This window comes from Rhineura floridana, chromosome 10, assembly GCF_030035675.1.
Source record: "Rhineura floridana isolate rRhiFlo1 chromosome 10, rRhiFlo1.hap2, whole genome shotgun sequence".
In the NCBI taxonomy this organism is placed as follows: Eukaryota; Metazoa; Chordata; class Lepidosauria; order Squamata; family Rhineuridae; genus Rhineura; species Rhineura floridana.
The window spans coordinates 62,785,681-62,806,927 of record NC_084489.1 but is presented as its reverse complement, the minus strand read 5'-3'; the positions used below and the strand labels follow the sequence as shown (position 1 = coordinate 62,806,927).

At 43.1% G+C, this 21,247-nt stretch overlaps 1 protein-coding gene across 14 annotated transcripts in view; it reads right to left on the bottom strand.

The window, feature by feature from the left end:
* Window positions 1-21,247, bottom strand: part of KIAA1217 (KIAA1217 ortholog) — a 269,082-nt gene that overhangs the window by 156,320 nt on the left and 91,515 nt on the right. The window contains exon 1 of one of the 14 annotated variants that reach the window (XM_061585855.1): window positions 1,631-1,686. The exons of the other annotated variants lie outside the window; for them this stretch is intronic. The gene's annotated coding sequence lies outside the window, so the exon portion shown is untranslated. Of the gene's footprint in view, window positions 1-1,630; window positions 1,687-21,247 lie in introns of those variants that run through there. 14 annotated transcript variants of the gene reach the window in all.

The following is a 21,247-nucleotide window of genomic DNA, read 5'->3' as shown; positions in this document are numbered from 1 at the left end:
AAAGGGCAGTGCATTAGGCCGACTGGAGTGTGGCCATGTACACCACATCCTGGATGCAGGAACCGAAACATCTCAACACAGAAGCCCAGGGAGTAGACAGTTTTGGACCCCTGATCACATTAGCGCAGTCAATGGGTGCTAAATCCCCATCAGCTGCCTGGTTTATCAGAGCTCAGAGTATCAGCTGCAAATACCTTCTTCCTGAGGCCCATGCAAGGAATTCCAGCGTTTGAATCTTTTGCACTTGGGTCCCTTGTGACCTGTTCTGGCTTTTATACTGTGTTTATGTATATGGATATTGTTCATGTATTTTGTTTTATAAATTAATTTGATATGTTTTTATTGTACCTTGTGTATTCTATTGTAAACCACTGAGATCTTTCAGACAGTAAGTGGTCTATAAATGGAAATATAAATGAATAAATAAATTTTCCAGCACACTTTCCCCTAATATACACATTTTTGTAAATACTCTTAGTTGGAGAACTGCATCTCAAAATTTGGATAGGTGCAAATTTGGAAGGATGGTTTTGTTTCAGTTCTCTCATTGTTTCAGAAAGCACAAATTTAATAAATTCTGCTTTACATGCGAACTGAACTGAATTTCTCCCACATTCCCTATTTCCAACACATTCCTGTGTGCCTCAGAGCTACTTGAGCACAGCCTGGCAAGCTGCATATCCACACCTTTCACTCCTTTCACCCTACTTAGGAGACTATAAGGCTAGTTTACACGTTTTCATGCATAATAGGAAGTCCAGCATATGCATTTCCTAGGGACATAATCTGAAAATAAACCCTGAATTGGTACAATGCACATTTTTATTTTAAAATGGCTCTTCTGTTGCCTCTCCTACATTAGCTACATTCACAAAAATAGCTTGCAAGAAGCTGAGACGTGTTTAGTGTTACATGTGTAAATGCCCTTACACTTAATGCCCCGTTACACTTACAGGATACCATTCTGTTGCATCCACTATTACAGGGACAACCATTTGTTAGTCCTATCATTACTATAGTTAACATCAGTAACTATCTGCATGAATATATTAGGCTGAATCTATCACAATCCTTAACATGACTGCTCATAAGAAAACCCCATTACATAAATTAGGCCACGACTAACATTTCACATTGATTTCAATAGGACTCAAGTACAACTCATTTAGGTTGCAACAGTCTAAATATATTTAGGGCCAAACTAGATGTGCATTTAACCACATAGCAGCCAAGTCTCACTGTGAAGGCAACACATAGGAAGGGAAATTTCTTTCCTCCCCCATTGAGATTAGAATGGAGATCTCCCCCCCCGTCATGGGGCTAGGAGTCTTCGAAAATACACCTCTTGTTAGGCTCCTAAACCCAAGGGGGAGGAGGACAGTCCCCATTCCAATCTCAATGGAGAGTGAAGACCCAAACCCTTGCCTTCTCATGTGCTATCTTCACAGTGAGAATCAGGATCTCCTGCCACAGTCATTAGTTAAGGAAAAACAAGACATGTAGCCCCCTGCTACATATTTAAGTGCACATCGAGGCTGCTTTCACACATGGGGCTTATTGCGTCAGTTTTGCAGATTAAAATAGTAGCTCTTCTGTCCCGATTTCTGAAATTCCTTTCATACTGCAGTACCTGTTGTGTTAAGCAACCTTGGCTTTTTCGGCGGATATACTGGCATTTTGCGCTAATGTCTTGTCATCCCTCACATGCGCACTGTAGTTCCTTCATAATTCACTGTGTGAGTTAGTGCTGGTTCCCCCTCCCCATTTCTGCGGGTGTAGTTCATCCGCCTCAGAGTGCAGTTGAGCTTCTAAAAAGAATTAAATAGTTTTATTAAACCTCATTCAGCTCTATTTAAAAACAACAGTCCAAAATATATTAATCCACATGAGGAGGCAGAAGCAGAGGCAGAAATGGGGGAACCTGTGTCTGCACCAGAATACTGGTACAATTTTTTTTTTAAAAAATTGACATGCACCTAAAGGGTGGGAACACATTGCATGCTAGGATGCCTGTCATGTGAGTGGCTGCAGCTAGTACTAAACTCCCGTGATTTTCCGGGTTCCCAAGCTTGCAAACGGACTATTTCTGGAATCATTTATCACAGAAATGGGTGCTAAACTTCCACTATATTCCACTAGAGTTCCAGAATTAGCTTTTACATCTTGTGAATGATCAAATAAAATGCACAAATTATCAGGTAAGAAACTATTGGAATAATGGGATAAAGTGCATTGTGAAAGCAACTGTAGATGGCCCTTACTAGGGAGTAAGCTCCATTGAACCCTGGTGAACTCTTGTCTGAATAAACATGTACAGGATTACACTGTTAGTCTGGGTTCCACCCACTAAAATGTATTTTGATATATATATACACTATTACACACAGAGTTAGGAGTGTAAATTAAGAAAGTTTAGAACCACAAGCAAAATGCTAATTCAATGAAGCCCCAGCTAGTTTACTTGAACTGTCAGTTCACATGCATCTCATTTAGACAAAATACACGCATGCTTCTGGCTCTGCTGGGCTTAGAAAGCTGGGATGTAGGAGTAGACTTGGATTTGGGGAGCTGATGGCATAATTGTTCAGCAGCCAAGTCTGGATTTTAAAACCTAAAAGAATCTGCACCATATAAAATGGCTTTCAACTTCTAAAGCTTCCAGGTCCTGTGCCAAGTGACAATAATTTGCTTTGCTTTAAATATGGGGTACCAAGGAATTTACAACTTCGTGCACTTAAATATATTACTTTTAGAGAAACCATTTTCCCACTTCTTTTCCCACTTCTTTTCCCTCTCTTTACCCTTCAGAGTGAAAATATGTTAACAAATCCCCAGATTCAAACTAAAAAGGCCACATTTCTGAAATCCTTTACTCCTGGTTTTTGCCAGATACACTCATGGAAACAGAACAGAGGTTATGGCCCTCCAGATGCTGCTAGACTATAACTTCCTATCATCCCTGAGCATTGGGCATGCTGGCTGGAGCTGATGGTAGTCCAGTGACACAGGACGACACCCGATGACTCATCCCTGATCTGCAATAGTTTTCAGTGGAGTTTACTCCCAGGTAAGCCTCTGTAGAAATGCAGCCTTGGGGCCAAGCTAGATGATACGTTCACTCTGTATCTGTACCCTTAAGTACAGGGTTTTTAAAAAATGAATTGCCAGCAAGGAAGAGGGAATTGAGACCTGTGTATGTGTGTTTGTGTGTGGTATGTGTGTGATAATTAATCCCTTGAATTATCTAAATGATTTATACCCTATCTTTAAAAAAAAAAAATCAAGATGATTTACATAAATTAAACTAATGTATAAATCATAAAATGAGTATTCACAGTACAATAGAAACAAGAAAACAGCAATGCAGCAATTAAAAACAGCAATTTTAATTGTTGGAGGCCTGGGCAAATCAAAAAGGTCTCATGCCTGAAAGTCACTAGCCTAGGCGCCAGGCAAGCATCCCAGGAGAGAGTGTTCCAAAACTGGGGCACCACCATTAAAAAGACCCTGTCCCCAGCGGTCACAGACCTAATTTTTATTTATTTATTAAATGTATTACTCGCCCATCTGGCTGGCTGTCCAGCTACTCTGGGCGGCATACAAAATAAAAACATACAAATACATTAAAACATTAAAAATCTCAACAACAATAATAAAACCTAACCCACCCCAAAAGCCTGCCTGAAAAGCCAGGTCTTCAAGGCCCGGCAGAAGCTCATCATAGAGGGGGCATGGGGGAGATCATTTGGGAGGGAATTCCACAAAGTGGGGGTCACAATTGAAAAAGCCCTCTCCCTAGTTCTCACCAGTCTAGCTGTTTTAACTGGTGGGATAGAGAGAAGGCCCTTTGAGGCTGATCTTGCTGAGCGGCATCCCTGATGATGTTGGAGGCGCTCCTTCAGATAGACTGGGCCAAAACCGTATAGGGTTTTAAAGGTCAGAACCAACACCTTGAATTGGGCCCAGAAAACAACCGGTAACCAGTGCAACTCCTTCAGCACTGGAGTGATGTGATCTCACTGGCGGCTGCCATTAATCAGGCAAGCCGCCGCATTCTGTACCAGTTGCAGCTTCCGGACTGTTTTCAAGGGTAACCCCACGTACAGTGCAGTACAGTAGTCTAGGCGAGAGGAGACCAGGGCATGTATGTACCACAGATGGCAGCAGATGGTTGGGAAGGTAGGGGTGCAGCCTCCATATCAGATGATACAGCGCCGCCCGGCTCACAGGCGAGACCTGAGCCTCCATGGACAGCTGGGAGTCAAGAATGACTCCCAGGCTGCGGACCTGGTCTTTCAGGGGCAATTGTACTTATGACAGGGGTACCTAGAGAAAGATCTCTGACAAATAACACAATTCTTAGGCAGGCTCCCATGGGAGTAGGCATTTCTCCAGATACCGTGATCAAAATCATACAGATTACAGTGGCTGCTTTGAAAAATGTATCGCATTTTTGCAAGTGCCAAATATTATGCCAAGTGCTCAACATTTGTGACATCTGAGCAACAAGAGCATTGCCTCAGGGAAGATGTGCAAACTGGGGGGGCAATAATGGGAAACAAACACACATTCATTGTGCAAAATGCTGACGGTGTAGCAACGCTCTTGAGAACATGGTGGGATGGAACAGAAGTAATTGTCTCTTTGGTTCACGGCACAGAATGAAATACATTCCTGCTATCATACTTTCTTGACCCACACTTCTGAGGAGCTTTTGTTGCCTAACGACACAAGTGCATTGTAGTCATCCTTTCATATTTCACAAGAACTGCCTAACTTTTGTCTTGGTTTGTTCCATTTGCCTCGGGTGGAAATTCCATACCTTAACAGAAGCTGCTACTAAATGTGTAACTTTGGAGCTTTTACCTCTCTTGTTTCCTGGAATGCATGTTTCTTGTTGCCTAAGCAAAAGAAAGAAACTGAAGTTGTCAGCTCTCATCCAGACAAATAGTTTCCCCAGGATATCCAGGGAACAGCAATCCTGCTATACTCTTTACGCTGGGGGTGGAGATATGCAACTACTCTGCCAGTAGAACAGCCAACATATCCTACATCAGGTGTGGGGAACCTTTGCGACTCCAGATGTTGCTAAACTACAACTCCCATCAGCCCTAGCAACAGCAGCCCAATGACGAGGAATGCTGGGAGTTCCAGCTCAGCAATAGCTGAATGGCCAAATTCCCCATACCTGTCCTACATGTTCAGTCCAGGAAGGAAGAGTGGAAAAACGCACAGACAGGAAGTACAAAAATGGCCCACAGCATCCTTGGAGCCCAGCAGCAACAGTAACCAATGAAGGACTACGCTGGCAGCCACACCCACAAACTTCCTAGACACAGAGGGGGCCAATGAACAATGGGGGCATGGCCCAGTACTCTCCGCACACCTCTACACATGCCACATCATCCACAAAGGGAATGGGAAGACCACAGTATGTGGCACAGCTTCTTCCTCCAGACAACCATCTTCAGTTATTAGGCCAATATCTAGGATGGCATCCTAGAACCGTATTAGAACAAGACTTATTTTCTTGGCTCAGTCACTGGAAAAAGTATGTGCACTGTTAAGATACATTTATTTATTTTTCAGAGGAAGCAGGTTTCTTTCAAGCAGTTGTAATCTATATTTTATTTAGAAATAGGAGCTCGAGAGAGAGAGAGAAATTCCGAGAGCGCACCAGGTTTAGCCTTCAGGGAAATTCTTTCACAGTAGTCTTAGGCAATAAATAATCTCTCTTTGTGTTAAAACAACACTCACTGAAGTTCAGAACTGGAGCATCTGCACTCTGGAATGCTCCCCAGGGTCCGTCATAGAGAACAAAATGCTGAAGTTTGCTAGGATTATTACAGGGGAGTTTCCCATTTATAATAAATTGCTGCAGCTTAAGAATCTTCTACCTGGGAGCAATCATTATTAGAGGGTAAAGCTTCAAAAACCCTGTGGTGTTTGTAAAGCAGAGGCATAATGATTCAAGCCCTGTATGATGTTTGTAAAGGGACTCGGGATTCCCATTGGATGCCTGACACTATATAAATATAAGGTGATTAACACTATGTCTATGACCATTAATCCTTCTTGGCAGTAATAAAAAGTGAATGATACCTTTCCACTGACTCCCCATCAAAGCATCACAAGGCTGGGCAATTCTGGAACAATCTGAATGTTGTTCCAACATAATCTTTTGCATTTTGATCTCTCTGGGATGCGGTGTCATGAGGAGAGTGTGATTTATCACATTTTAAAGTCAAGTTAATGGAAGATAGGGCTCTCAATGGCTATTATTAGCCACAGTTACTAAAAGGCACCTCCACACTTTTATTCACAAATTGGCTGAATACAAAGATACTAGGGATGAACAAGACAAGATGGCCACCTCTGCTTGTGTATTTCCCCAGAAGCATCCATCTGGTTGGCTGTCTGGTTACCACTGGAGACAGAATATAGATTGGGTGGGCCTTGATCTGAGCCACCGGCAAGACACTTTTCGTCTTCTTAAGTTGCAGTTCATTAGAAATTTCAGAGGACTTGAAAGCTTGCTTGCTATTTGGTGGCATTGTGGTTGGTCCTAATATGATTTACTGTGTTATCTTGCATAGGCTATGTCCATTTTGTCAGATGCATGAAGTATTATCTCTATGTATACATGCAAATACACAACAGGACCCAGAGACTTTTTTTTATCCCCTAAAGAAGACCAAAAAGCAATGACATGTAAAGAGGACCAGTACATCTGTTGACAACATTCTGAAAACTACAGAGCTCACCCAATGAAGTGAAGAAATAGGTTGACAAAACAAGACTAGTACCCAGAAGGTGTATACCAAGGCTGTGTACGTACCATACATGACTTCCCCCAAAGAATCCTGGAAACCGTAGTTTGTTATGGCTGCTGGGAATTGTACCTCTGTGTGGAATAAATTATAGTTCCCTGGATTCTATGGGAGAAGTCATGTGCTTTAAATGTATGGTGTGTACATAGCCCAAGACAGGCCCCAAACAGAGGCTGGTAGAACACCACCCATAACTGATGGTTTAAAACACTCAGAATGTATCATTAATGATCTACCCAACTATCAGAGCATTGATAGTTCTCTCTCATAGGTTTTAGGTGGCAGACTTGCCTCACGTAAGACACAAGCAAGCCCCGAATCTAAAACAGCAACTCAATCTAACTGGAGACACAAACCCAGGGATTAGGCCATGCAACAAACCCAGAGGCCAACTCTGTCTCCACGTCTACTTAGGGTCAAACCATACATGGCACTCGACACATCACTTCAAATAGCATTTCTCTTTTAAAACTATAAACCACCACTGAGAGATAACATCTTCAAGGTGGACCTTTCCACAGTCCTAGAGAAGGACTGTAGTAGCTCATTGGTAGAGCATCTGCTTGCATGCAGAAGGTCCCAGGTTCAATCCCCAGCATTTCCAGATAGGCCTGGGAGAGAGTTCCTAGCTGGAACTCTGGAGAGCTGCTGCCAGCCAGTGTAGATAGTACTGAGCTAGATGGACCATTGGTCTGACTTGGTGTAAGGAAGTTTCCTATGTCCCTATGTCCTCACAAAAATAATACACAATAGCTCCTGCAACAGCTATTTATATTTTTTAAAAAGAGACCCACTACTAAAGTGTCCAAGTACCGGGCCAAGTTCAAGGTTCTAGTTTTGGTGTACAAAGCCCTGTACAGCTTGGGACTAGGATATCTGAAAGACCGTCTTACTCCTTATATACCCAGCCGATCACTGTGCTCTGCAGGTGAGGGCCTCCTGCAGATACCATCTTATCAGGAGGTTCATTCTGCACAATATAGGAAATGGACCTTTAGTGTGACGGCACCTACCCTGTGGAATTCCCTCCCCTTGAATATTAGGCAGGCGCCATCTCTGCTATCTTTTCGGTGCCTTTTGAAGACTTTCCTCTTTCAACAAGCCTTTTAAGTTGAGACCTATCCCAGTGTGTGTCTGTGTTGGAATTGCTTTTTAATATATATTTTTAAAAAACACACAGTTTTTTAACCCTTTTTAAAAGATGTTTTTAAAGCTTTTAAAAAAATGTTTTTAAAGTTGTTTTGTTTTGGTGTATTTTAAGGTCTGTTTTTATGATGTTTTGATGTGTTTTTAGTGCTTTTGTTTGCCGCCCTGGACTCCTGCTGGGAGGAAGGGCGGGATATAAATCAAATAATAAATAAAATAAAATAAATAAAAGTGTCGCATTTAGCATCACACGTAGTTTGGCCCTCAGTCAACACAGCTATAGGATCTTAACATTACACATACCATAAAACACTCATTTTTATCTGTTAATCCTCAACATGATGTATGCCATCACTTGCCAACAATGCCCTTCTTCTGCACGCATAGGACAAAAATGTCAGTCTCTGTACAAGAAAACAAATGGACACAAATTTGACCTCAAAAACAGCAACATTAAGAAACCAGGAGGAACACTTTTCCATCTCCCAGGATCCTCAAGAAGCCACCAGACATAAGACTTCAAAGGGAGACTCTCGGGTGACATTGCTGAACTAGAATTCATTAACACATTTCATCCTGTTTAGTTTAGGCAACTGGGATCTATTTCCATTTTAAGTGTTAAATTAGGATAGCATAGCTAAAAAAAAATCATCATCACAGTGAGTAGCCGCTATTATGAACGGCTCACACAGTTCTTATCTTGTATACATTTAGCAAAAGCGTAGAAATATGACAGACATACTTCTACTTCTTGCATTTCATGACCTTTGTCCTACCATTTATATATATATTTTGCTCTGTACTCATGTGTATGTGCAGATATCTGTTAATTGAGAATACCCTTCATGTGTCTGATGAAACAGGCTCTAGACAAGAGATGGAGAATCTCTAGCCTTCTCCAAATGTTGGACTCCAAATCCCATCATCCCTGACCATTGGCCATGCTGGCTGGATTGTTGCTAAAGGGCGGTCTAAAAGTACAATAAATAAAAAATAAATAAAAACTGGAGTCCAACAACATTTGGATGGCCACAAGTCAGCCATTCCTGTGCCAAACCACACAACAGGGATGGAGAACCTGTAGCCCCTCAAAATTTTGATGGACATGCTGTCTGGGACTGATGGAACTCCATCTGGAGGGCACTAGCTTCCAGCCCATGAAAGCTCACGCAACAATAAAGCTATTACAGGTGCCACAAGTCCCTGTTGTTTTGAATTCACTTGAGTTCCTCATGACATGGTTGCTCAGACCTTCCCACAGCCATATCCACCATATTTCAAAATCCAGTTTTGATGTCAGTTTTGAAGCTCCCATCTCCCACTGCCCTTGCTGAGTTCTCAGGGTGCCTAGACTCTGAACAGTGAGCCCACACAGCAGCTGTTTTAAAAGCAATGTGGATGCATGCCTGTTGTCCGTTGCACTTAAAATTCATTTCTTACGGCTAACTATGGAGCTGGGACTAAAGCAGGATTCCCAAAACACAAAGAAACCAAACTTGAACTTGAACTCAATCCACAACCAAATTTCCGCATGCTCCTCTATATACACATACAACTTCCCAGCCATCATGTACAGCTTTGGTTCCTTTGTTTTCATTTTCTCTTGCAGACAAACCAGAATTTGTTCTGTGGTATAAATTTGTGTATCCCACAGAAAAAATTCTAGTTTATCTACAAGGGAAAATGAAAACAAAGATAAGGAACCAAAGCTGGCACCAGCCTGCCCCGGGCTCACAGTGATGTAGCCCAACACCTCCCCCATACACATGGCACCAGGTTAATAAGCCCGCCCGCACATTCCACCTACCTCATGTCATGTGAATGACATGTGCATGTAGTGCGCATACCTGCCATCAAGCAAGATGGTGGCAGGAGCATCAGCCCTTTAGAAAAGCTCCTACAACCATCTTGGATGATGGCAGGTATGCACACAGCATTCACACTGACAGGAGAGGTAGGTGGGTCATGTGGTTGGGCTTACTAAAAGCCCACACTGTCTGTATTGGGGGCTGTCTGGGAGCTCCCTCTCCGCGATCCATGGCAGGGTTGGGTTGCAGGATCCGACGCTGCCACAGAACATGGAATGGGAGTGCCACCCTCCCACTTTAAGGAGGGACCCTTGCAGCCCTCTGGGCCACAAGGGCCCTCAGTCAGGGCCCAGCCTGACTGCCCTTTGGCGCCAGCCCTGGCTGTGCATGATGGTTGGGAGGCAGGGCGAGTTCTAAAGGGTGGCCAGGTAGGGCACTGGCCGAGGGCCCCTGGGGGCCTCTGCACTCCCCTTTCGCAATTGCTGCCACAGATAGCAGGGCAGGAGCTTCAGAGCTGCCCACCATACCCCCACTTCACCTACCTTTCTCTCTGCTGTTTTTTGCAGCTGCGCACACAGGTTTGCCATCAATGAAGATGGCGGCTGAGGTTTCCCTAAGGGGCTGAAGCCTCTGCTGCCATCTTGGTTGATGGCAGCAATGCGAGCATGTAGCACACATGCATGCCATCAACCAAGATGCCGGCAGAGGCTTCAACCCCTTAGGGAAACCTCAGCCGCCATCTTGATTGATGGCAAACCTGCGTGTGCAGGTGTGCCGCCAAAAAAACAGCACAGAGAAAGGTAAGTACAGCAGGGGAATGGGGGGTGGCTTGGGATCTCCCACCCTGAGATCCGCAGTACCAATCCTGCCGCGAATCACAGAAGAGGAGTGCCGGGGCCCGGGGCAAGCTGGTGCCCAAGGGCCCCGGCATGCCTGGGGCCAGCCCTGTTGGGAGGTTGTGTGTGTACATAGCGGAGCATACAGAGCACTTGCTTTTCAAAAAGAAAACCCCAAACGGAGACCGCAGTCATCCTGTGAATCTAGCTGGCCAACCAATAAAAGAAAAGAAAATGAAAGCTCTCAATATAAAATGCAGAAAACCAAACAGCAAACAAGGAAGGCCTTTGTTTGAGCAAGAAAGGGACATGTTTTGTTTATTAACAATGGAAGATCCAGTTATACCAGTTTCTTTGGTTCAAGGACACGGAGGTTTTGACCTATTGGCTGGTTCTACTCAGGAGCCTGCCTGGATCAGAGCAGAAGCACCTCATCCATGTCCTTGTCTCTGTTAGAACTTGGGAAGATAAGAGGGGGCCCAACCACACAACTGCAGCTGCAGAAGCTACTGAAAGCCAGAGGGAAGCAGGGAAAAGGATTCAGCACTGGCAGATGCAGCCAGAAGGGGGGCAGGGAGTTCACACTGATGGGAGATGCAGGTGGGGCATGCGGATAGGCTTACTGAAGCCCACACTGTCTGTATGGGGGGGGGGTTCCTGGGAGCTCCCTCTCTGTGATCCATGGCAGGGTCAGGTCTGGTAGAGTTATCAGGTCTCCGGTTTTCGGCTGGAGTTTCCAGTTTTTGGGGGGCCCTCCAGCTCTCTGGCTAGCACCCCTTAATCTCCAGGCTCTCAGCTTCAATTTTAAAAAAAATTAAGTTTCTAGGTGGTCTGGTTCCCGAGATATACACCAAAATGTCAGCTGCCCCCTCAAGACTGTTTAATCTGTTTAACTGATACGACGCTGAAGTTGGTTCCTAGTTCCCAGTTCCTTATTTGCTTGAAAGTTCAAAACACTAAAAAAGAAGAGTTGACAACTACAGCAACTTCAAACCAAACTTAACATGTCTCTGAACCCCAAAATACATGTTGGGGTACCCTGTATGATATATCACTGTGATCGAGGGACTCTCCCCGTCAAGAATAACAATACATTTATGCAATCAAAATCATCAGGCTTCTGATATTATCACAAATACATAATGATGTCATAAAATCATAAAAATTAAGTAACTGGGGGTGCCCACCCCAAACTCTGCTCTGGGACAGGACAAATCATATACCCCAGGAAAGGGGAGGGTGTTCTCTACGAGATGCCACTGCGTCCCGCCTGGCCCAGAGCTTCTGCTGGGCGCAGGGGAAGGATGAGGGCATCTATGCAGACAGAAAGGGTAGAGAATCTTCTTACTCTTACTCATTTCTCAGACCTCTTTCTGAAGTGAAGGGTCAAATCTGTAAAGAAGTTTGGAGCAGCCACATTAAAAGATAAGGGCAGGGCATTCCAGGCAGGGGGTTGCCAACCCTGCTTGGATATGGATGTCTTTGCAGAGGATCCCTAGTTACACTTTACCAACAGCACAATCCAAACTATATCTACTCACAAGTCCTGTTGAGTTCTATGGGGGTTTAGTCCCTTAGTACATGTGTTTAGAATTGCAGCCTTCAGGGGCATCCATCTTTACTCCCGAATGCTCCCATCTAACATCTCCACAACACTAGGCTCCTTTCTTCCTACAGTGACTTTCTGGTGACTGGCCTAGCCTGAAGGCACTTAAACCCTTCTTGCCGAAAGCAAGTAGGCTAGATTAAATGTTCCCTACCCAGGCTCCATCTTTTAGCTAAGATGTCTAGCTTAATTTCCAGTCAGATATTTTTTTAATTGTAAATTCCAAGCAACTGTGATTGATGCTTAATGTATCATGCTTAATGACATCACTCGGGCCCGCCCCGTGACATGACTCGGCCCACCCCTAAAATCTCAGGTTTTGGGATGCTTCTGACCTGGCAACCCTAGGAAATGGAAAGATATATCAGTTTCAGTTCTCTCCGTTTCTCATTTTTCCCGTGTTAAAATCCAGTTCTCTACATTTCTACAGTGATCCGCAATTATTTTTTAAAAAAAATCCTCATGAAAATTCTCCACCATTTTAGTGCGAATTTCTCCAAATAAACACATTTTTGTAGGCAGTTTTGACAAAGGTACACATTTTTGCAAGCCATTTCTCATCATTTCATGCCTTTTTGCATGTTATTTTCACTCGTTTTCATTTTTATGCACACTTTGCCCTAATACATGCATTTTTGTAAATGTTGCTTAGTTGGCGAACCACATCCCAAAATTCTAATAAATACGAATTTCGAAGGATGGCTGTGTTTCGGTTCGCATATTGTTTCGGAAATTGCAAATTTGATAAATTCTGCTTGAAATGCGAACTGAATCGTAATTCTCACCCATTCCTAGGATGATGTAATGTGAGCGCCACTCTCCCATTCTAAGGCCCAATCTCTAAGGGCCCACATTATTTCAAAAATGTGTAGGTCACATCACCACAAAACTTTTAAGCGGTGTATAAAATCGACAAAACACAACTAAAATCCACAAAACTGGATACAAAAGCCAACACACTTAAAGCAGTTCTTAAGAAAACAGACAAAAATCAGTAAAACTTGTAAAAAGAAATATCGAAACTAAAATAAATTAAAAACAAGGAGCTGAAAAGGAGTAAGGAAGCAGAAGCAGCAAAGTGACCATCTTCCTTCTGACTTAAACGCAGCCCTCCAGGCCTCTCTATTTGGCTCTCTTGTGACTCTCCCCAGCTCACACCTGTCACTAGCTCTGCTTGACTCCCCCAGTGTTTTTGCCTGGCTATGCCTCTCGCTTGTCTGGATAGAGGATGGAGAAGGGTTTGTGTGTGTGTGTAGAAACTTGCCCACTGTGCAAAAGTAAAATACGCATTTGCTGTCCTGCCTACTTTGCCCTAGGCCTCACCCACCACTGGCATGTGGCCCTCGGAAGGCTTCCTAGAAGAGAATGTGGCCCTTGAGCTGAAAAGGGTTCCCCATCTGAACTAAACCAAAATAGTATTGTTTGAAAGAATATGAGTACTTGGGGCAAACTGCAGCTAAGGTTCCAGAAAAAGAAGGATAAAGCTCACTCTCTGAAGAGCAAGTTAAGTGCACATTTCGGCGGCTGCTACTTGATGGTTTTACTGTTTTGTGATTGTGATGAATTATATTGTCAGTGTAATCCTCTTTTCTGTGCATTATTTTGTTTCAAATGTATGGATTCTCTGTCCTGGGACCTTCGTGATGGCGAGGACGGAGCAGACTGCAAGAGTTCTAAATAAATAAGTAAACAAATGCTTCCATCAATGCACTTATCAGCAAATCTGAGAGTTTAGAAAGCCCAACAGTCTTGAAGCAACAAATCTCAAGGCACACTCTTCCATTATAAGCTCCGCCCCCCCACAAAACGTGAAAATAAGGTAAGATCTGCCATTGAAACCCTTAAAGTTCTATCTCACATACTACAGACCAGACTGGTTTCCATGGAAACAGGGCTTTGTCAGTTACCACCTTGGAGCTTTGCAACTCTCCTCCAGGAGACATCTCTTTCATAGCATTCTGAAAAGCAGGAAATCTAGAGATATAAGACATCCTGCCAATTTGCCCTGAAATTTAATTGGGCTTTTCAAGTGTTCTGGTTAAGTGATTAAAAACAAAAACAAACACACACACAAAAAACCTCAAGGGTTTTGGGGCACTTGATACAGGAACATAGGAAGATGCTTTACACAGAGACCATTCTAGCTCAGTATTGTCTATACTGAATGACAGCAGTTCTCCAGGGTTTCAGACAAGAGTCGTTCCCAGGCCTCGCTGGAGATGCCAAGGGTTGAACCTGGGACCTTCTGCATGCAAAGCATGTGCTCTACCACTGAGCTACAGCACTATATTGATTAATCTTTGCTTAATTTGTGCTACCATTCTCCCTTCTCTTTCCCTGTCAATCACTTTCACCACCACCCCACTCCAAAAAGGAAAAGGAAAAAGCTTTCTTTCAGAGAGCAGAAGCTTCATCAGATCTCTCCTCAGGTGTAAATATAAATAATGCATTGAGTGGCCTGATTCACATGCCACAGTAAGTCAGATGACTACTACTACTACTACTACTAATAATAATAATTGTTGTTGTTGTTCATTACATCCTGCCTTTTCCCCAGAACTGGGATCTTAGGAAAATTAAAACAAATACAGTCACAACCAGGCTATATCTTACCATGATCATGTGAACATACTGGTTTCTAGAGAGGGGCTTGCACCTGCTTCGCTTGTCCCCAGGCATTTTAGATCTGCACTGGATGCAGAGTGCTGGACTAGGACCTGGGAGAACAGGGTTCAAGTCTCCACTCCGCCATGACCTTGGACCAATCACAGCCTCTCAGCCTAACCTACCTCACAGGGTTTTTGTGAGGATAAAATGGAGAGGGAGGAGAACCATATGCACCAACTTGAGCTCCTTTGAGGGAAGGTGGGATATAAATAAATAAATAAATAAATAAATAAATAAGAAAGATGTGGCTTAGCATGTTGTCTGAACCCAAGATCATGGTTAAGGTCTCTTCTTAACCACAATCTGTAGCCAAAGCTTGTCCTAAAGCAGCCTTTCCCAACTAGTGGGCCACCAGGTGTTGTTGGACCACAACTCCCATCAGCCTCAGCCAGCACTGCCAATCATCAGGAAAGATGGGAATTGTGGTCCAACAACATCTGGTGGCCCACTAGTTGGGAAAGGCTGTCCTAAAGTTTACAGGTCATAGTTAAGAAGCACAGCAATCTTAACCACAGACCTAAGTTTGGATGACACGTCAAGCCACACGTTGTCTTTGCTGCCACATTGCACTGACCTAAAGAGTAAAGGGAGGAGCAAAGGGGCTGCAATTTCCTCCTTGGCAGGCGGCACATAAGCGCTAGGCTATGGTTTGGCTCAGTGTGACATGTGAATGTGGAAAATATAATTCCCTGACAGGGGTCTCAGGGCTTGATTTCAAGGGGCTTTTGGGTGTATGTGCATGTGAGGATGACTAGTAGGATGTGGACCCAATTTTGAGACAGGTCCTGCTAGAATAAATATTGATTATTAAATATATTTTATTATTTAATGTATTATTTATTATTTTAAAGCATATTAAGTGTCTTGTGATTTAGGATTATTCAACTGAATTTGGATGGGCCAGACTGGATTAAATGGTTTCTGTTGATTCAGCCACGAGCAGTGCTGAAAATTTCACTTCTGAGGAACATAAATTTAATTTGTATTAGTTCCACCACTGGGCACAATGACATGTGATTTCAGAAGGTGCTCTCTCTCTGTCCCCTCCCCACACATTGTTGGAGATGAATCTGAAGTTATTTTTAATTTATTTTTCCAATCACTGAGGAATTCTGCCTTCAGATTAACAAGAGGCAAAGCAAATTTTAGCTGCAAGTGGGCCAGAAGACTTCTCTGTGCCACAAGAACATGGATTGTCACAGATTGCTGAAAGAGCAGCTCACATGGACTGCTAATTTGAAAGTTTGCTCCCTAATATTACAAAGTCATTCAGTCTACTTAATCATGTGTGTGTGTGCGCACGCACAAATACACACATGTGTGACTGCAGTTGCACATACCAGTTAAGGGTTCAGCAGAACAAAAGCAATGCAGGAAAGTGACATCTCTCTTTGTGCCTTTTGAGATACCTGATAAATAAATAAAGTGAAGCTTAAAACGGATGGATCACATTTGCCTACAAATTCGAAGGTACACTGAATTTCTAAAGCTTTTAACTAATTATACCAATTCAAGATGGCTATGTTTTGCGCTATGAAGAATTAACTATAACTGCTTTACGGCAGTTATCTGTAGGGCATGATGGGATGCATATATGGTGTGCAATTAATCTTTTGCAGCTGGGATGTTTACAAAGACAAAGCTACAGACAATCTCCACCTCAAGCCGTAGTGTTTGGTGTTGCTCATGTAAATAATAACTAGTAAGACACCCTACTAAATTATGGGAATGTCCAAGTCTAACAGGCATTGGGCTCTCAGTCTGATGGGGTCTGGAGTGAGCAGCATAGGCTGAGGTGTGCAAGGTGCCAAGTTCCATAAGCATCAACCAATTATCAGAGCAGCTAGCAGTAAATAAAGAGTAACTAAAGGCTAGCCAATAAGTAGCTGTTAGGGGGAAGTATCTGTATCACAGCCAAGCAGGATACTCTCACAGGAACACAGGAATCTGCCTTAAACAAAGACCATTGGTCCATCTAGTTCATTATTGTCTACACCGACAGGCAGTGACTCTCCAGGGTTTCAGGCATGGAGTGTCTCCCAGCCCTACCTAGAGATGCTAGGGATTGAACCTGGGACCTTCTGCATGCAAGGCAGATGCTCTACCACTAAGCTCCAGGTGAAGAATGCCTATGTCTCAGAACTTGCCTTAACGGCAGGGATGGAGAACTTTTCTTCAACTTGAGGGCCACATTCCCTTCTGTTTAAAAGTCCAAAACCAGATGCTGTTGGACTACAACTCCCCTCACCTCTTACCATTGGCCATGCTGGCTAAGGCTGATGGCAACTGGAGCCCAACAACAGTTGGAAGGTCAAAGGTTCCCTGTCCCTGCTCCAAAGTTTTGTACATTTGTCTTTTAAGAGAGAGAGAGAGAGAGAGAGAGAGAGAGAGAGAGAGAGAGAGAGAGAGAGCATGCTCTTAATTTACAAAGCATTATGTCCGTGTGTGCATGTGTGTGCATAAGGCTGAGGGAGACAGTCTCATCACATGATATTTGTGATCCATTTGTACTGAGTAGGAGCTGTCAAGGGAAGAGGCACAATCTGTGGCTAGAATGATTTTGCCACCTACTCTGAAATAATAGGGGTGTGCATGCAATGCACATATTCAAGTGTATGCAACTAACCCATAAGGCTAGATTACTCAAAGCAGCCATATTCTTTGCAGGATGGGGAGAAAAAGATATCTTGCCTTTGGGTTGGCAACATTGACAACAGAAAGCGGAATAAAAAGGGAATTATGCAGCATTAACAGAAAACATTAAGGCATCACACTGCAAATGGAGGCACTGACTGCCTCTTCCCTATGTCAAAATGAGAATGTTTACAAGCTCTTTGGCATTTTTAAGTGATGCTGCTCTCCCACGTTATCAATACAGCACCCACCCAGCCCACATTTGCTATATTTATGGGCAGCATATAGGACCACACATATTTTTATTTATTTATTTATTTATTAGATTTATTAGTCGCCCATCTGGCTGGTTGTCCAGCTGCTCTGGGTGATGTACAGAATAAAAACATACAAATACATTAAAACATTAAAATGTCATATCATGACAACAGGGCAACTACTCCATTCTTGGGTGGTGGGAGAGAGGGGTTTCAGTGGGAAAATGCTCAAACCAGGAGAACAAGGCCAGTCCCTTTACCTTTCCAGGTCAAAACTGCCCACTAAACAAATAAACAAAAAATCCAGTAACATCATGTAACATTATCCAACATGGTTCATTTGATATCATTTCAACTTGTTGTTTTCTGGTTGGTAAACATGGCACATAAGACACTTTATGCTATTCACAGAAAACGTTTTTTTTTAAAATAGTGTCAGTCCAAATACCTTTGGAACAAAAGCAAAAAGCCTTTCCATTTGTAAGTGCTAGAAAAGTCTACTGCCAGAGTAAAAGCTTTTGAAAGTTGAACAATGTTCTTTTCTTGTATTCCTTTATGGCTTTATCAAAAATAAAACCATAGAAATGCACTCCACAAAGTATCATTTTGCCGAAGGGCCAAATAATAATAAAAAAGTAAGATGAACGCTCTGCCATTATTCTGATGTAGCACAAAAGCTGTAATCTCATATTTAAAACATTGCAAACAAGCAAACAAACCTGAAAACATCCTAGGTGAGCAGGATTTGAACTTAAAAAACATGGCTTCAAAGACCAAAACAGCTACAATATGCTCCTGGATCAAGTCTTTCAATCTTTGCAAAATGGAAATAATGTTGGATTGGATCCAGAGACTAAGGCTGCAATCCCATACAGTGTAACCTGGGAGAAAGTTCCATTGTACTGAGCAGATTGGATTGGGTTGTAAATCAGCTGTAAATCAGTTGAAATAAATTACAACCAAAATCAATTGGAGAAGACATCATGAGTAAATTGTCCTAATGATTTCAGTGGGACTAAAGTAGTCTGGATCCAACCCTGTCGATCTTAGATTCTGATGATAAATGAGATGAAAGCATTAGTGCTGGATAAGAAAAAGTGGGTTTAAAAAAAAGATTCAGGAGAATTAGACATTACAGGATAGCAATGGGGTAGGGATTGCAGTGATGCAGAACCTCATTGATCCTAAGGCAGGGAGAAATGTTTTTAAACACATCAGTCCCACTTGGGGTCAAAGGGTTGCAGTCTTCAGGTATTATACTATACCTATTCACACCTGCCTGGCTTGGCCCTCTGGCAGTACTTCTTTTGGACACACACCCCTGCAATATGCATGTTTTCTTCCCATAACAAAAGTATCCCCCTCTGTCACAGGCAATTGCGGTTCTACTCTTTGATCTGTAAAAACCCTCAGGAAGTGAAGATTTTTCATGTACACATGAGTTGTGCCTTGCTCTGAGGCCAGAAAGGATGCACAGGTTAGGACTGCACATTAAGTCTGATTAGGAGAGCAGCTTAAATTGCTCGATGAAAGTATAGTTGTAGTTATATAAAGAAAACCAAGCACCTTTAAGTCTCTTTTCAGGACTCTCCTTTTCCAGGAAGCCAAATTGTGTCACCCTCAAGTGACGGGTGGAGAACCTCAGGTCCAGGGGATGAATGAGGCCCCTCCACACTTCTCCATCAGGCCCTTGGAACTTCCCCAGGCCACACCATTCACTGGTCCTGCTTTGCACCCAAGTGGTGTGGCCTGTCTGCAATGTGTCTTTGAACGACTCCCTCTTAGTTGCCTAAGACTGAGGATAGAGAGGGGTGTGACTGCATGTAGAAACTAGCCTACCGTACAAAGGTAAAATTTACATTCATTGCCCCGCCCACTTTTATTATTTATTCATTTATTTATTAGATTTCTATCCCGCTTTTCCTCCCAGTAGCAGCCCAGGACGGCAAATTTTTGCCTCTGGCCCAACCCGCCACTGGCATGTGGACCTTGGAAGGTTGCCCAGAAGGGAATGTGGCCCTCAGCCTGAAAAATGTTCCCCATCCCTGCTCTAGTATCCATTGTAACTAAACCACAATAAGTTCACTTGACACAATCACATATTTTCCCCTGCCTCCATTCCGTCAGCAGCAGCAGCAACAACAGCAATAGCAATAATAATAACAAAAGGGCCAGAATCCAGAGATACCCACATACATGTGAAAGAAGTGGCCAAATGCTCCCTTCTCAAGATACCCTTTCGGATGTCATTCCGGAGAGCACCTAACCTTAAGGAGAGCCTTTCTGGGGACATGGTAGCTGTTGCTGGAAGGGGTGGTTGAAAAGCCCTCGTGTATGTAAAGCACTTTGGAACCTGGCCATAGATCCATGGAAAACAGCGTTCTCATGTTTTGCTTTTATTGCCGGATTCCATCCACAATGCCTTTTTAGAATTGTTCCTTGGAGATTTGTGAAAACAAGTCCTGATTTCAACAGATCTACACTACCGCTTCATTTAAAGTATATTGTCTGTCAACAAGAAACCAATTTCATGCTTCCCAGGTTTATTGAGTACTGCAGCACCCTGAACAATGGCAGGCAGGGACTCTCCTTACTAAAGAACTAGCAGACTATTTCTTGTAGTCTGCATTAGAATGTGTAAAATACAAAAAGGAAAAGAGAGCAACAATATAACTTAAACACTTAAGGCTTTTAATGCAAGCGCATCCTGAAAAATACTCCTTGAATAGTTTGAAACAGCATTTTTATACAACAATGGCTTCAAACAAAATTTAGAGAAACTTATGGAGGATAATGCTATTAACAGCTACTAGCCATAATGGTAGTGGTGGCTTATGCCCACTGGAACTGGTAGGACAGAAGGCAAGGCCAACAGTAGGTGGAGCCAGAGCCAACCACAGGCAAAGCCAATCTAGTTTTCCTTGTCCTCCTCCCTGTTGAATTCTACCAGGGCAACAATGAGACTATGGAGGAGGATGATAGCAGGCAATGCCATCCCCTGGACTGGCTGGTAAGTAAGAAGGCAGGCAGGTGAAAATTGCCTGAAGGCAGGTTAAGGTTTGGTAGGGAAGTGCCCTATTTGCCCTAATGGACAAATGATGGCTTTGTTTTACCTCCACTGTCAGAGGTAAAGTGGAGAGAGTGCAATTGTGCTCAGGTCCCCTTTGTGGGCTTTTTAGAGGCATCTGGTCAGAGCTTGGAAAAGTTACTTTTTTTGAACTACAACTCCCATCAGCCCCAGCCAGCATGGCCACTGCATTGGGCTGATGGGAGTTGTAGTTCAAAAAAGTAACTTTTCCAAGCTTTGCATCTGGTTGGCCACTGTAAGGGCAGAACAGTAGTCTAGATGGGCCTTTGGCTAAGCATGGCTCTTCTTATATCTTACAATGCTTTTCAAATAAAATATTTTTATTAATGACACAGAATAAGCCTAAAACATGCACAGTACAAGCAGAGAAGTTTT